Source organism: Canis lupus, chromosome 33 (assembly GCF_048164855.1).
Source record: "Canis lupus baileyi chromosome 33, mCanLup2.hap1, whole genome shotgun sequence".
In the NCBI taxonomy this organism is placed as follows: Eukaryota; Metazoa; Chordata; class Mammalia; order Carnivora; family Canidae; genus Canis; species Canis lupus.
The window spans coordinates 5001-12526 of NC_132870.1; positions in this window are offsets into that span (position 1 = coordinate 5001).

A 7526-nucleotide genomic window follows, 5' to 3' on the forward strand; every position below is an offset into this window, starting at 1 on the left:
CTTTCTTTCTTTCATCAGACACAGACGGAGACGGAGAAGCAGGCTCCATCCAGAGCGCCTGACCTGGGACTCTGAGCCCGCGTCTCCAGGACCACGCCCTGGGCTGAAGGCGGAGCTCGACCCCCGAGCGGCCGGGCCGTTGCCCCGAGTTTGTCTTTGTTTGTATGTATGTGCATTTATGTATGTATGTATGTACGTACGTACTTACTTGCTTACTTACTATTTATTCATTTTCTTTTCTTTTCTTTCTTTCTTTTCTTTTCTTTTCTTTTCTTTTTCTTTCTTTCTTTCTTTCTTTCTTTCTTTCTTTCTTTCTTTCTTTCTTTCTTTCTTTCTTTTCTTTCTTTCTTTCTTTCTTTCTTTCTTTCTTTCTTTCTTTCTTTCTTTCTTTCTTCTTTTCTTTCTTTATCAGACACAGACGGAGACGGAGAAGCAGGCTCCATCCAGAGCGCCTGACCTGGGACTCTGAGCCCGCGTCTCCAGGACCACGCCCTGGGCTGAAGGCGGAGCTCGACCCCCGAGCGGCCGGGCCGTTGCCGCAAGTTTACCTTTTTTTTCCTTCTCTTTTTTTGGAAGGTTTGTTTGTGTCCTTGCGTGGAGCCTGCTTCTCCCTCTGCCTAGGTCTCTGCCCCTTCCTCTCTCCTCTCTCCTCTCTCTCTCTCTCTCTCTCTCTCTCTCTCTCTCTCTCTCCCTCCCTACGTTCGGACTTCTAGGTCACCCCATCAGAAAGATGCCTCGTGGGATGGGACCCAAGAGGTGGTCCAGAGAAATAAGGACCCGATCTCCCCCCCCCCAACCCCCCGCCACTTCCCTTGAGTCCAAATCATGAAGAAGACGGGGAAAGCAGGCCAGGCAGGCGGACGCCGGAAATCCCAAGTCCACACGCACGCACGAGCACCAGAACTGATGCCCAACCCACTCCACCTCTTTCAGAGGGCTGAGAGGGAGGCAACCACGGAGAAAGCCTGTTTTCCAGGACGAAACCGAGATGAAGGAACAGGCGGAGGTGGAGGCGGAAGGCTGGAAGGTTGACGGATAAGAGAAAGGAAAAGAGGGACGGACGCCTGGGTGGCTCAGTGGTTGGGCGGCTGCCTTCCTCTCGGGGCTGGATGCGGGGCGGGGGTTGGGGAGGTGGAAGGGGTACCCTGGGCTCGTGTGCCCGCATCGGGTTCCCTGCGGGGAGCCTGCTTCTCCCTCTGCCTGTGTCTCTGCCTCTCTCTCTCTCTGTGACTATCATAAATAAATAAAAATTTAAAAAAAAAAAAAAAGAACGAGAGAAGGCAGCTGGAGAAACTACATGCGAACGCAGACGGTAGACACAACCCCAGGGGGGAGGGCTGGGCTCCGTGAGGGGTGGGACAGAGGCCAGCGGTTTCCACGAAGAGCCTTTCGATGGACTGCTGAATGGACTGGATCTGCGGCTTTGGCTGCGAGCCTCCTTGGATGGTGACGGGACAGGCGAGGACAGGCCCGGACCCCCCGCAGGCCCGCCCGAGGGCCTGCTTGGAGCGCACGAACACGTAGGGCACGTTCTTCTCTTCACGCGGCAGGCAGGCAGGCGGGCGGCGGACGGTGCGGGATGATCTCCAGGGGCTCGGCGTCTGCAGCCAGCCATCAGGATGAACTCAGAGATGCCTCTCCACAGAGGGTTTTGGTGGCTTCGTGGGCTCCTTTCCGAAGCTGCTTGTAGTTACGGGACTGCTGAACACGCGTCCAGGAGTTTCTTGGGGAGGTGGGCATCTGCCAGGGGGTAGGCCTTCGGATTCACATCAGCCTCAGTCATCTCTGCGTATCCGCGGTCCCTGTGGGTTTCCTGTAAAAAGACGTGTCCTGGGAGCTACCTATCACCGTCACACTTCATACGGATAACCGGTTTTGTCCCCACGCGCCCCCGCCCCCGCCGCCGTTGGGGTGGGCGGTGGGATGTGCTGTGCTCCCGTCACAGTTTGTGGGCCTGGAATGGTGGTGATCGAGATAGACCCTTCCGCCACCTCATTACAAAGAAACAAGACACGTGTGGTGTCTTCTTAGACCCACAGGCACAGAAAAGAAAAGGAGAACTACTTATCCCCTTGTTCCACCGGGACCCACCCGGATGCCATGCCCATGCCGGAGGGTCCAGGCCCCGAGGGACGGGCGTACTCAACTTTGCTGTGAACTCAACGGATTAGTGGAGTTGTGCCTCTGAGGATTTGTCCACGGAAACTACTTCAAATGATCGATTTTGTCCGTCTCGTGTACTTTTCCTTGTGACGAGCAAGCAGGTTAAAAAAAAAGAAAAAGAAAAAAATGAAAAAAGGGGGGAATCCCTGCGTGGCGCAGCGGTTTGGCGCCTGCCCTTGGCCCAGGGCGCGATCCTGGAGACCCGGGATCGAGTCCCACGTCGGGCTCCCGGTGCATGGAGCCTGCTTCTCTCTCTGCCTATGTCTCTGCCTCTCTTTCTCTCTCTCTCTCTCTCTCTCTCCCCCCCCCCCCCGACTATCATAAATAAATAAATAAATAAATAAATAAAAGTCTATAGGTTAAACTTTTACAATAGCTTCCCAAATCTTTGGTGACCTGGAACTTTGAAGGTGTAACTAGCTTAATTGATAAATTGGGTTCAGTTCATCGGATACCTGGCGTCTGTCTTTCCAACAGAAAGGTAAAATACTAAAGTGTGAGTCAGTAAGACACCCAAGGTGGTTTTTTTGTTTTGTGGTGTTGTGTTTTCCTCCCCCACCCCTTGCCCTTTTCTTCCTTCCCCCCCCCTCCCCCCACCTCAGTTTTTGTGTTTCTCTTTTGTCTGATTCAGGAAACCTGCAGATACCTGGGTGTGTCAGTAAACGTGTTTCAGGTTGGTTTGTTCGTTTCTCTTTTCCTTCCTCTTTTTTTTTTTTTAATTTTAATTCACAATTCATCACACACACACACACACACACACACACACACACACACACACACGGGCAGAGGGAGAAGCGGGCACCCTGCAGGACCGCTGAGCCACCCAGGGATCCCCTGTTTCGTGCTTCCTTCACAATTGTATCATACAGGGCAGCCCGTGTGGCTCAGCGTTTTAGTGCCGCCTTCAGCCCAGGGCGTGATCCTGGAGTCCCGGGATCGAGTCCCACGTCAGGCTCCCTGCACTGGAGCCTGCTTCTCCCTCTGTGTCTTTGCCCCCCCCCCTCTCTCTTAAATCTTAAAAAAAAAATTGTGTCCTACATGTTAGGTTTTTACAAAATGAACAGCGGAGAAATAAAAAACCAGCAGAGCCAGGCAGTAGGTAGGAGAGTGCTTTAATGGGGAGCGCTCCTGGGCGAGGTTCCATGACTCGGAGAGGTGGCCAGAGTCAGGGAAGTCGCGCGGGGTTGGGGACTGTGGGGGTTTTGAAGCCTTCTTGGTTCCGACTCTGGATCCGGGTGGGTCCCTAGCCAAATTAGACAAGGGAACACCGTGTCCTTAGGTGATTGGCTGGGAGTAGGGGGGGGATAGTATCAGACGATGGGGAGGGGGCGGGGGCGGTTCCTGGATGGAAAGTTTCGGTTTCCCATCTAGGCTTTGACTCACTGGAGATGATGTGGTGGTCAGGGATGCTTTGACGGGAAGATCAGCCATTTTGACCCAGTTTGAGATGTCCGCCATTTTGGGTGCCCCTGTCTCTCAGCCAGCCCAACAATACATACACAAACACACACACACACACACACACACACACACACACACGTGTTTCTAAAAACTATCACATGTATTCATACATTTGACAATCTAAGGATTTCTGGTACGATAGACAATGTGCCCGTGGTTCCTACTGACTTTTCACCAGAGACTGAGGTTTCTAGGAGTTAACAGTCTGCCGCCTGGGTGGCTCAGCGGTTGAGGGGTTGAGCATCGGCCTTTGGGTCAGGGCCCAATTCTGGGGCGGCGGGGGGGGAGGTATCCGAGTCCGGACCCCTTTCCACATCTGGCTCCTTGTGGGGAGCCTGCTTCTGCCTATGTCTCTGTCTCTGTCTCCCTCCCTCCCTCTCTTCCCCCTTCACAAAGTTCTCTCTCTCTCTCTCTCTCTCTCTCTCCTCTCTCAAAAAGTGTAAAATAAGTACAATTTTAAAAAATCTGCCACATGGAATCGAGACTACTGGTTAACGATAAGGAAAACAACCTCTGTGTGTGAGATAGTAGGAGACATGTAGAATAGATACAAGGCATGAAAATACGGGTGGTGGTGGTGGTGGTTAAAGAAAATGAATCGGGGATCCCTGGGTGGCGCAGTGGTTTGGCGCCTGCCTTTGGCCCAGGGCACGATCCTGGAGACCTGGGATCGAATCCCACATCAGGCTCCCGGTGCATGGAGCCTGCTTCTCCCTCTGCCTGTGTCTCTGCCTCTCTCTCTCTCTCTCTCTCTGTGACTATCATAAATAAAATAAAATAAAATAAAATAAAATAAAAAAGAAAATGAATCTGTCCTGAAATGACTCTGGCTTTTTTTTTTTTTTTTTTAAGATTTTATTTACTTATTCACGAGAGACACAGGGACAGGCAGAGACAAGGGAAGCAGGCTCTATGCGAGGACCCTGATATGGGACTCGGTCCCAGGAGTCTGGGATCACGCCCTGAGCTGAAGCCAGACGCTCAAACGCTGAGGCACAGGGGCGTCCCAAAGCCTGGCTATTTAGAGAAAGAACACTTAAGACTGACGGAATGGAAAAAGAAATTATAGAAGGGATTTATGAAGGAGATTTTTGAGATTTGTTTTTTGTTTTCTGTTTTTTATTTTTTTGGATTTTATTTATGTATTCATGGGAGAGAGACAGAGACAGAGAGAGAGACAGAGAGAAGGAGAGTAACAGAGACAGAGAGAGACAGAGAGAAAGACAGAGAAAGAGAGAGACAAAGAGAGACAGAGGCACAGAGACAGAGACACAGAGAGATAGAGAGAGACAGAGAAAGCAAGACAGAGACAAAGAGAGACAGAGATAGAGAAAGAGAGAGACACAGAGAAGGAGAGAGACAGGGAGAGAGAGAGAGACAAAGAGAGAGACAGAGAGATAAAGAGAGACAGAAGGGGAGAGAGACACAGAGAAAAGAGAGGCAGAGAGATAAACAGAGGCAGAGACAGAGACAGAGAGAAGGGGAGAGAGAGACAAAGAGAGAGAGACAGAGAAAAGAGAGGCAGAGAGACACAGAGAGACAGACACAGAGAGAGGCAGAGACAGAGAAAGAGAGAGAGACAGAGAGAAGGGGAGAGAGAGACAAAGAGACAGAGAAAAGGGGCAGAGAGATAAAGAGAGACAGAGACAGAGAGACAGACACAGAGACACAGTGAGGCAGAGACAGAGAAAGAGAGAGACAGACAGAGAGACACACACAGAGAGAGAGAGAGAGAGAGAGGCAGAGACACAGGCAGGGGAAGAAGTAGGCTCCACGTGGGGAGCCCGATGTGGGTCTGGATCCCAGGACCCTTGGGATCAGGCCCTGAGCCAAAGGCAGACCTTCCACCGCTGAGCCACCCAAGGCGTCCCAGAAGCAGACTCTTTGAAAAGGGATTGCAGGCGTGGTCAGGACGGACTGAGATTGGGAGAAGTGGGTTTTACTACTACACTGGTGTACAACTGAGATTTGGCTCTTCTCTCTGCTAAAATGGCGAGATTCTCTTGCATTGGTAGTCTACTCTTGATAAGAGTGTGAACAGAGAAGAAAAGACAAAGACAAGGTGCTTTTTTGTTTGGTTGGTTGGCTTGGTTTGGTGTGGTTTGGTTGGGGGTTTTTTGTTTGTTTTTTGGGGTGTGTGTGTGTGTGTGTGTGTGTGTGTCTCTCCCTTTACCTGCCCAGAACAGCAAGGTTTTTAGATTCCCTTTTTTTTTTTTTTTTTTTGGTTGTTCTTGTTTCACTTTTTTTGGTATTTACTTATTTATTTTATTTTTTGGGTTCGTTTGTATCCGGTCTTCCCCTACTACGTAAGAGTGAAAACTTCTCCACGGTAAAGGAGCTTCATTTTGGGGACAACTCTAAAAGCACCTGTAGAATCTCCTAGGGGCCACCTCGGCGAAAGAGACACTGAAGATTTCCGTTTTGTTATGATCCGTGATCCTTTGTAGGCATGTGCCTTGAAAACTTCTGAGATGTTTTTGGTTGGCTGGTTGGCTGCCTGTCTGTCTGTCTGTCTACTGGTCCCTTCATCCGTTCGTGGATTCTCAGCGGATCCCAGAATGCCAAACCCTAAATAGAGTCTCTTGACTACTATAGGTCGTTTACCTGCTATGGGAAGGCACATGAGAAGCACTGTCAGACAAAGAACCATAAGCCCTCTTAGATTACATTGTGTGGGTGAATGCTGCCGGTGTTCCGAACAGGAAATGAAATTCCTAAACTTGTAACGTGTCCTGGTAGAGTGCCGTCACTCCACATTCGAACTGTTTAAATGCTCTGCGTACGTGCATGTGTGTTGTGTGTGTGTGTGTATGTGTGTGTGACAGAAACTGGTCGGATTTTCCTCTCGACTGCATTATAATGAATTCTCATTGGGTCTTTAGGCACGTCCATCCGTGGGTGACCTCCCTGTCACGTGCAGGTGTTGTTAGGAAGGTCTTGCAACAATGCGGTCCACTTTTCAGAAGATTCGCGGAAAGGACTCTGGACGAATCCCGGTGTCTGGTCACCCTGAGATTGTCCAACTACATACAGTAGGAGTTGCCGGAACTAATGAAAAAGCTGCATGGAAACCGAACAGAAAGGAACAACGCGGAACTGAATGAGGTCCACGAAACCCTGAACAGAGTTCAGAAACTCTCAGTGAGTCATCTTCCTTTTTTTTGGCGATTGTTAAATCCTCTTCAGAAGGTCGGTGGGAATCCGTGCTCATTGCAACCAGACACCGTTGGAAGGATCCGCTGTATCACCAAGGCCTTCCTTGAGTAGAATGGCGTCTGTTTTTCTTTCTTTCGACCTCCCCCGGTCCCCACGCCGCCCTCCCCTCCTCCCTCCCCTCCCTTTCTCCCCCCCGCCCCCCACCCGGCCCCGGCCCCGGCCCCGGCCCCGGCCCCCGGGGTCCATTTGTCAAAGTGATCTCTATTGACCGAGCGGGCCAGGGGCCCCTGGAATCGCATCCTAAGACTCAGATAGGATCAGACAGCCTGGAGACACTCAGATCCACTTCTCGGGAGCCACCCGAGCCCCTCGGAAACCGTGAGCCTGATACCTTCCTTCCAGAGGTCGCCGCGGCCTCACTGGGCGAGTCAAGAGTGCCACCTCCTGGCGGACGAAACCGAGAGTCAGCTGCTTAACCCCAGCGAGCCTCCCAGGTTGCCCCTACGAGGTGCTTGGAAATGCTGAGGCTCAACGACACCGGAACCACAACAACCGGAAGAACAGAAAAGAAGAGCAAAAGAAATGCTGAAGTTCTTCCTTCTGGCCTTGCCTTTACAGGAGTGTGCCGTCTGCGACCACGCCTGTCTCCGCGGACAGGAAGAAAAGAGTCCAGATGGCTGAACCGGGGTTCTGCACTCTGCGGACCACAGGAACCCCCTCCAGCCTGACCCAGGAACTCCCTTACT